A 10,231-nucleotide genomic window follows, 5' to 3' on the forward strand; every position below is an offset into this window, starting at 1 on the left:
GCTATCTTCCCAGCTGACACAATGTCCTTGTTGTCTCTTGGAGACTCCAGATACACTCGTACTCAAATTTTTTTCTTGCTGTTTCCTCTGCCCACAATGTTCCTCTCCCAGGTGACTTGCTTCCTCACTTCCTTCAGGTCTCAGTTAAATGTCAGCTCAATAAAATCTCAATCCTCCCTACCTAACATTTCAGCCCCGCCCCATCAACCTCCAGCAGTCTCTAACCCCCTTTTCTGCACTATTCTAGAAGACAGTAAGATCCTGTTAAATACATATTTAATGAGTGAACCAAATGAAAAGGAGCAACATTAACACAGAGTGTGTACTGGACACTTTTCCATTTTATCAAATATCTCAGATATCTCAATTATCTCCCTAATGGTCCAATGGTTAAGACACAACACTTCCACTCAGGGGGCCCAGGTTTGATCCCTGGGGGATGGAACCAAGATTCCGTATGTCTTATGGTGTGGCAAACACACACACACACACACACAGACACACACACACACCCCTACATACCTAAGATTCATGAAGCATTGCCTAAGTTCTCTAAAGTCTTTCTATAATTAATAGATAGAGCTATTTGTAATTAGCACATAAGCCTTTTGCAAACCACTGGATGCTATTGGGCTTCCCTAGTGGCTCTTAATACATTACTTAAAACAGTTTGAAAAATCATTTGGAAAAAAATGCTTCTTGAGAACAGATGCTGCTCATAGAGCTGAGAAAGAAGGAAGGATTCCCTTTCTCCTCCACCTGTGGGGCTGAGTCAAACTTGTTGGAGAGGTATGTTTGAGGGCCCTCAAAATCACACCGAGGTTCAGTGATTTGTGAGGACTCAAAGAACTCAGAAGAGCTATTGTCCTCAGGGTTACGGTTTATGAGAGTGAAAGAATATAGATTAAAAACAGCAAGGAAGAAGGCACTAGGGCAGAGTCCAGGGAAGATAATTTAAAAAAAAAAAATGCTTCTTGAGAATGAGAAATATTAACCAGTGAAAATTACCCAGAAAAAATAATTGTTCATCTTTGCTACACACTTAAGCTGGAATTCATTTTCTTTTTCTCTAAGAAGACCTAGTAATAGAAAGAAGAGGACAAAATTTAATTGTAATTTGAATTGGATCTTTATTCCACTAAAGAAAAAAAATTAGATAACACACCAAAACATACACACCAAAACCTACCTAGTACACTCATAGTAGGGAAAAAGCAAAAAGCACATCAAAATCCCCTTCCTCATTATTATTTTGTAAAGTATTTTTTATAATTTACCATTCAAACCATTTTTCATATCATAACCACAGTATTTTCCAAAACAATTTAAAATATCTACCCCAATTATATAATTTTCTGCAAGAAACAGATTTGATCACTAAATAGAATAAAATTTAAGGCTTTCTTTTTTGCTTGTTTTACTGTTTTTTTAAGGAAGGATGTTATTACTTCGGCACTGCCTTCATGAATTACCTTATTTAATTACTACTGCAGATATTTTAAATATTGAAGGTTCTGAAAACTAAAAGTCATGAATACAAGTTGAATTTAAATTTTAAACCACACTCTGGATATTAAGGGGTGAAATGGTGGCAACTTGGTTAGTAACTTCTCATCATATAATGTAAGTGGACGTTAAATGAAAAGAAATGCAATCATTATTTTTTTGAGGGAAGATGATATTTGGCCACCTTCAGATGATTTCTTAGCCTGGAGGGAAGCTTCTGAATATAAGCTGCTAGAATGACAGTGGAGAACTGAAGTTCAGCAAAATCTGGAGAGATTTAGGAAAACAAAGAAAAAGGGTTTAAAATAGAAAAAGAAGTACGAAATTAGTTCTTAATCCAGAGGGCCAGACTCTCCTGGTTTCAAATGAGCTCTTGAACTGTCGTCAAGCTGCTCAAAATGGGGGTTGCTGATTGAAATTTGGGGGGAAGCGACTTGCTACTTCTGTTTGTTGGTGATTTACCTTTCCTCCGGACATTCTGTTATTTTCTTTCAAAGCTGCTGGTAAATCTATTGTTTAGTAGATGGTTTTTCATTTACCCATCAAAGCACCCTCCGTCCTTCTTTTCAGAGTATTGTCCAGGGGTGCGTACAGGAAGATGAAAGGAAGGATATAAGGTCGATGGTCACAGGCAGAAATTAGCTACAGTTACAAAACTAAGTAGTGGATATCTAGTGGTTTAGACTTTCTTCTCTTTGAATGTCTCCCAGGAGAGATGGGGCAGGGAGAAGAACATCCCTTCAGTTCCTACAGTTTTCCTCTCTAGTTAGTCATAAACCTGAGTGACAGACAAAAGATACTGCAAGGCCCCTGCTGCTCCCAGGAAAAGAAATTCATACAAGAATGCTTTTACATAACCTTACACAGAAACCATCATTATGTGTACCACCTCTAGCTCCACCCAAAACCAACCCCAATTAAGTGACAACGGTACTCAAAATCATGCTGAGAATCATTTCTCCAACCTCTGCAGCCCTCCTTTTTTTGGATAGAAGGAATATAAGGTCTCCTTTCTTTTTTTTTTGGTTCTATCCCTGTACATTTCCACTGGTGGATGAGGTGAAAACCTTGAACTTCTGTACTTTTAGAGCCTCCACTCCAGGGCAAATTGCCGTATAATGATGGTCACATCCCCTATATTTTCATACAAGGCCGTACGTCTTTCTTAAGATTATAAGAAATATAAAATGTAAACATTATATTAGCCATTAAGATGGGTGAAGACACTTCCCTGGTGGTCCAGTGGCTAAGACTCTGAGCCTCCAGTGCAGGGGACTCTGGTGTGATGCCTAGTCAGGGAACTAGATCCTGCATGCCAGTAACTAAGAGCTTGCATGCTGCGACTGAAAGATCCCATATGCTGCAACTAAGACGTGGTGCAGCCAAATAAATAAATTTTTTTTTAAAGATGGGTGAAAATTGATTTTTCAAACTTATTAGTCTGTTCTATTTGTGCTGTGATATGCCAAGAAAGGAGATGGAAAAAAAAAAAAAAACATATCTAGAGTGGTAATATTGTCACATGACTAGTTTTACACTCTCAGAGTCCAAATCACAAGCTTGTGACAAGCTGAGCAAGGGAATAATCATCTATGCATGCTCAGTAGCTTCAGGCAAATCCTACTCTTTGTGACCCCATGGACTGTAGCCCACCAGGCTCCTCTGTCCATGGGATTTTCCAGCAAGAATATTGGAGTGGGTTGCCATGCCCGCCTCCAGGGGATCTTCCTAACCCAGAGAGTAAACTCATGTCTCCTCTGTCTCCTTCTTTGTAAGGAGATTCTTTAACACTGAGTCACCGGAGAAGCCCATAATCATCTATATTAGTAGTCTAATTGACAGGGAACACAGGCCAAGTATGGATGTGTGCATGTGTGAGTGTGTCTGTGTATATCTTGCTACTTTCTGCTGATATACTTTGGAAGGTCTCGGTTCTGTTCAGTCACTCAGTCATGTCCGACTCTTTGAGACCTCATGGACTGCAGCACGCCAGGCTTCCCTGTCCTTCACCAACTCCCAGAGCTTGCTCAAACTCATGTCCATTGAGTCAGTGATGGTATCCAACCATCTTATCCTCTGCCGTCCCCTTCTCCTCCTGCCTTCAATCCTTTCCAGTATCAGGGTCTTTTCCAATGAGTCAGTTCTTTGCATTAGGTGATCAAAGTGTTGCAGCTTCAGCCTCAGCATCAGTCCTTCCAAATATTCATTTGGAAGGACTGATTCCAAATATTTGGAAGGATTGATTTCCTATAGGACTGACTGGTTTGATCTTGCTGTCCAAGGGACCCTCAAGAGTCTTCTCTATCACCACATTTCAAAAGCATCAATTCTTCAGCGTCTACTTCATCCCTGTGTAAATTACAAACACATTTCCACATGAAGCAATGGGAAACTAAATAAGTCATAATTAACACATTCCATCTTGAACCAGATCCCATCCCCACCCAATCTGTATACTGGATTTTACTCTGCTATCAAATGTGCATAACTGCTTTCATGGGCCAGAGTAAACAGGACTCCCACCTGACTACTGATATGGTATTTGTGTGTCCTCCATTGTTTCTGTTGTGGCTTTTAAGATCGTAACCAAGCAGAAACACAACACTCTTCTCATTTTCACTCTACAACTTGCCATCCCCACCTAACATGGTGGTGGCAGGTTTAGTTGCTAAGTCGTGTCCATCCAACTCTTGCGACCCGTAGACTGTAGCCTGCCAGACCCCTCTTTTTATGGGATTTCCCAGGCAAGAATACTGGGGTGACTTGTCATTTCCTTCTCCAGGGCATCTTCCCAACACAGTGATTGAATCAGAATCTCCTGCGCTGCAGTTGTATTCTCTACAACTGAGCCACCAGAGAAGCCCCCTAACAAACATACACTTTGGCAAGGACATGCTTACAGTCCTCTTATTACAAGGCATTTGTCAAGAGTGTTTCAAAAGTACCTATAATATATATGAATACTCCCTCAATATTTGCATTATCAAGGCAACAAAACCATGCAATCTGGGCATCCTTACTACTAGAGAGAGAAAGTGACCAAAATTGACTCGCTGTAACTATAGAAGACTCTTGAGAGTCCCTTGGACTGCAAGGAGATCCAACCAGTCCATCCTAAAGGATATCAGTCCTGGGTGTTCATTGGAAGGACTGATGCTAAAGCTGAAACTCCAGTACTTTGGCCACCTGATGCAAAGAGTTGACTCACTGGAAAAGACTCTGATGCTGGGAGGGATTGGGGGCCAGAGGAGAAGGGGACGACAGAGGATGAGATGGCTGGATGGCATCACCGACTCGATGGACATGAGTTTGGGTAAACTCCGGGAGTTGGTGATAGACAGGGAGGCCTGGCGTGCTGCAATTCATGGGGTCACAAAGAGTCGGACACAACTGAGCGACTGAACTGAACTGAACTGAACTATAGAGAACTTATTTTAGGAAAAGTATAGTAACATTGGTGAAACATGGCCTAAGTGCTGCTGAGTATTTTGGAAAATCTAAAATGTACACATTCCTAAAGATGATAAGGGCAAAAGCTGAAGGTTCAGAATAATTCTGGAGATCTTCCAGAAGACAGTAGGAAACAAAAGCGAAAGTAGTAATTAACTCTAGTGCAAAATAAGGACTACTCCCTGAGAAAGGGTTTGGAGGAAATACAACCCAAGTAACTGAAGTAAGCAGGACATGGGAGAATCAGGAAAACAAAACTTAAGGTGTGAAGGTTTGCAATTTATAGAAAGTTATGAGTAAGATTAATCAGACTTTGTCACCAAATTAAAAAATTTCAAAACTAGGACCTAAGTCATGAAATTTGAAGGAGTTGTTTTTAGGATAAACCACTCACCACTGTGAGCAGTAAATCTATGATACAGATTTCATCAAGTAGTGGCATAAACTAGAAGATCTATACGTTGGAAAGAGATAAAAATGATAAACCTACAGCTAGAGAAAAGAAATCAGGTTATATATCATTGAGGTTTCTTTTTTTTCCTACTGAAAATAAATGAAGACCGTGATGCTTTCACACAAAACACTATTTTATGTTCTTATCAGTGTGGTATCACTGGACATGCATAAAGAGATGTTTTACTAACCTAAAGAGATGTTCCCTTATTAGATCAATGTCAAGAGTATGGTCTTAATCCCACTTGCCTGTTTGAATCCTAGATCCACCATTTAGGGCTTCCGCTGTGGCTTGATTGGTAGGGAATCCACCTGCAATGAGGGAGACCTGGGTTCGATCCCTGGGTTGGAAAGATCCCCTGGAGAAGGAAAAGGCTACCCACTCCAGTATTCTGGCCTGGATAATCCCATGGGCTGCACAGTTCATAGGGTCGCAAAGCACTGGACATGACAGAGCAACTTTCACTTCACTTCACTGCCACCATTTAACCAGCCAATGATTGTGGTAAAGTCACTAAACCTCTCTGTGCCTTCATTTTCTTAGCTCTAAAACAGTAATGACTTGGTCTACCTCTCAGAGTTATTGTGAAAATTAAATAAGATACTCCAAGAGACTTCCCTGACAGTCTAGTGGCTAGAACTCCACCTTCCCAACACACGGGGCCCAGGTCCGATATCTGGTCAGACAGCTAGATCCCACATATTGCAACTAAGAGTTCTAATGTTGCAACTAAAAGATAGAAGCGTTTCCCAGATGTCGCTAGTGGTAAAGAACTTGTCTGCCAATGAAGGAGACTTAAGAGATATGGGTTCAATCCCTGGATCAGGAGGATCCCCTATAGGAGGGCATGGCACCCACTCCAATATTGAAGATCCCATGTACCCAACTAAGACCTGGCATGGCCAAATAAATAAACTCAATGTTTTAAAAAACAATTTTTTGATAAATAAGGTACCCCATATAAAGGATCTAGTACAGTGCAGAATATATATTATAGTAAGTACTCGATTAGTTTTGAGCATCATCCATAATAAATAAAATAAGCAATTTACTCTCAAAGTAATAAAGTGATAGTCCCAGTGTCACAACTCATGTATGCTCTGAGAATCCTTTTTCCTTGCCTTGATGTATCTGTCACAAAATGTTAGATCAATGATTTTACCCATCCATATAATCAGCTATTGCCACAATAATGTTGAATAACAACTAATCGCATACTCTTAGTGTCTTATATCAACAAATACTTACCTTTCTTGTTCCTGGGAGTTGAAATTTTTTGCTGATCTCAGCCAGACTCAGCTGGGCTTGGCTTTAGGGCAAGGGCTAGGACAGACCTGTTCCATGGGTCAGATTTTGGGGTCAGGCTGAGGGTCAGCAGCCACCAGGACATCATGGTCATGGCAGAAGTACAGGAACAAAGCAAAATTGTGAAAGCATATATTACACTTCCAGAACACTCTGCCGGCCAAAGCAAGTCACATGGCCAAAGTCAATATTAAACAGGGCAGTAAAGCATCCTCCACCCTCAGTGAGAGGAGGGAATGAATGCATGTTGAACAATAATCCTGACTATCATGACAACTGATCGCGAAGGTGAGAATTTTAAAATAAAGAACAGCGTGGAGAGGCAAGCCTGCCATTTGTGACGACATGGATGAACCTTAAGGGCATTATGCAAAGGAAGGCAGTATGCTATGTCAGACAAAGACAAGTACGTAAATATGGAATCTAAAGGAGCCAAAGCTGTAAAACAGAGGGGGCTGGTGGTGGTCACTAGAGGCTGGGGGTTGGAGAATTCGGGTACAAACTGACAACTAGCTGATGCATGAGTTCTGAAGATCGAACGCACAGCACTGTCACGATAATCGACAATACGGCATTATAAACTTCAGAGGTGCTGAGAGACTAGGCTTTGGGTCCTCATTGCAAAAAGAGAGTAATTATGTGATGTGATAGCAGTGTTAGCTAATGCGAGGATGGCAATTGTATTACAATGTATCAAAGTATCACACCAACAGATTGTGAAGCCAAATCCAACCTCTATACCCCGACATCTATTTAAATCTCAGAGACAGAGTTTTGGGGGAAGTCTAAAAGAATTGTTGTATTGCTTTGCAGGCAAAGGGGGCTACAGTGAGCTAAAGGCCTCAGACCTATGTGTACTAACCTGGAGGGGGTAATGAGAGAGTTTTATTGTCATGATTCAAAGAGGGCATGATCAGCACATGGACATTCTTCTGTTTAGTTGGTGGGGAGATGAATGGGAGTCAACATTATCAACCTTCTGGTTCTAACAAGCTCTGGGATCTACTTGCTTGTGGGCACTTACCATTGATTTCTCCCACCTAGTGGAGGTTTAGGTATCTGCCCAACAGCTTAAAGATAATGCTATGTATATTCCTTGAGGGGGAACCAGGACCTTAATGCCAAGGCTGCTCTATTGTTTCTTTTGACTGTTCCTTGTCTCAGCTTCCCTTCCCTTCTCTAATAAGCAACTATTTGAACCTACCACATTTGAACTTAGGGAAGATCATGGAAGCTGAATGAAGCCCATCCTGTAATCAAGAAATGGGAAACACAGAAAGGCTTTTGTGCCCAGGAGCCCCACAGGGTTCTGTTTGATATCAATCATATGGCTTAAACTTAAACAATGTTATATTTCAATTATATCTCAATCAAAAATAGGGGAAAAAAATAAAAGGAATCTGGAGAAATATTCTAATTGTAAAGAAAATAGCCAGAAATCACACTCAAGATGCATTTTTCACTTTAAAATGAACAGAGTCAAATTTAACAAATATAGACAAAAAATATAATGGGAGCATTAAGCTATTCCCAAGGAAATCCAATAGACCCCAGCATCCAGAGCTTTCCAGAGGGAAAGTGGCATGATCTCAAAAGTACACATTCCATTGACAAGATGAAAATGGTAACATCATTATTCACTCAAGGAATATGTTCCATTCAATAGTGTGCTTATGTCTGTCAGCTAGTATTTATTAATGGAAGGATTTATGCTGTTCAAGAAATAACATGGAGCCTGTGGAACCATAGCATGGCTTCACTAATCCTTACTATAAAATACCTAGCTAGAGTTTGCACATCAGTAACAGCAGGAACACAAAACAACAATACATCTTTAGCCCCACTGTGAAAAAATGGGCTTCCCAGGTGGCTCAGTGGTAAAGAATCTGCCTGCCAAGCAAAAGACACAGGAGATGCAAGTTCGATCCCTGTGTCGGAAAGATTCCCTGGAAAAGGAAATAGCAACCCACTCCAGTACCCTTGCCTGGGAAATCCCAAGGACAGAGGAGCCTGGTGGGCTACAGTCCGTGAGGTTGAAAGAGTCAGACATGACTTAGCAAACTAAACCACCATCATCAAAATATATTGGAAAGAAGCAAAGTCCTGAAGGAGATAAAAAGATGCAGGGATCATTTGTCCAGAAGCAAATGTACTGTGAGGGTTCTGGTCAAGGACATCAGTTACTTTGTAAGTGAATTGGAAGTCCTAATTCTGTCGTAGTTTAGAAATCTGATTATCCCAGAGCTTGTAAGAAATCAGCTTTAATCCTCTTTTAAATGTCATTCAACAGGTTCTCTGCTGTACATGGGGATGCAAATGAATTTTCCTTATCAGATCCTTTCTAATTCATTTTCCTTCCACAGGACATTCTCAGAAATAATTTAAGACTGGACTCTGAAAATTGTTCCAATCTTGAATAACATATGTTTGAAGCATATTGTCTCTCCAACCAGCAAATCACTCCTGAATCGTTATTCAAAAGCAGAGATTCTTGTTACTCCACATAAAAATTAAACATGAAATTTTTCTGACACATCGTGTCCACATCTAAGCTGCTCTCTCTACATTTCAGTGTTGGCTCAAAATTAAATTTAAAAATCTCATCATTATCTATGCTATTCATAAGAAACCAGATATATTTTCTTATTATCGTGTGATGATAGCCAAGTTTGCAAGGAGGTGGGGGACATAAACCAAGTTTCACTTTCTTTAGACATACACACACAAAAAATAGTGCTAGGAATTTCCATTCAAGCAAACCAAAATGAAAATGAGCATTGAAATGGAGTCCAAATCCTGGTTTTGACCTCCATTGGCCTCAGCCTGCAGTAGCTTAAAGTAGGGCTTTGGTTCCCTGCCACAGATTGAGGTCGAGTCATGGTGGTAATAGCACCAATACTAGCCACTAAACCAATGGTCAATGACAAGGCCTTGGCTCTTCAACTTTGTAGACAAAGAATTCCCACAAAGACAGAAAGTAGAGAAACAAGCAAAGTGTTTATTGGGAGGAAGAGTACAATATATGTGGGCAAACTCAGAGAGACAGTCACGAAGTATCACCCTTGTGGCAGGTTAAATCACTTACATGGGGCTTTTCTTCTGGGTTTCTTTTGTTCGGTCTTCTGATTTGCCTGGTTCAGAGTCCCTATTTTATATATCTCAGGATCCTCCCATGTGTGCATGTGTGCATTGGAGAGGTTTCCTACTTCAAGAATGAGAGATACAGGAAACCTCTCCAATTACACTTGTGCAGAGAGGCTCCTTAGAGGTCAAAAGAGGACTGACGCTAAGTGATGCTAATTATTCATAGGCCTCTTCAGTGGAATCCGTCTTTTCTAAGAGATGCTTGCGCACACATGGGAGGATCCTGAGATATACAGAATAGGGACTCTGAACCAAGCAAATCAAAAGACCGAACAAAAAAACCCAGAAGAAAAGCCCCATGTAAGTGATTTAACCTGCCACAAGGGTGATACTTCGTGACTGTCTCTCTGAGTTTGCCCACATATTTGTACT

The sequence above is a fragment of the Bos indicus genome, chromosome 23, assembly GCF_029378745.1.
Source record: "Bos indicus isolate NIAB-ARS_2022 breed Sahiwal x Tharparkar chromosome 23, NIAB-ARS_B.indTharparkar_mat_pri_1.0, whole genome shotgun sequence".
Classification (NCBI taxonomy): domain Eukaryota; kingdom Metazoa; phylum Chordata; class Mammalia; order Artiodactyla; family Bovidae; genus Bos; species Bos indicus.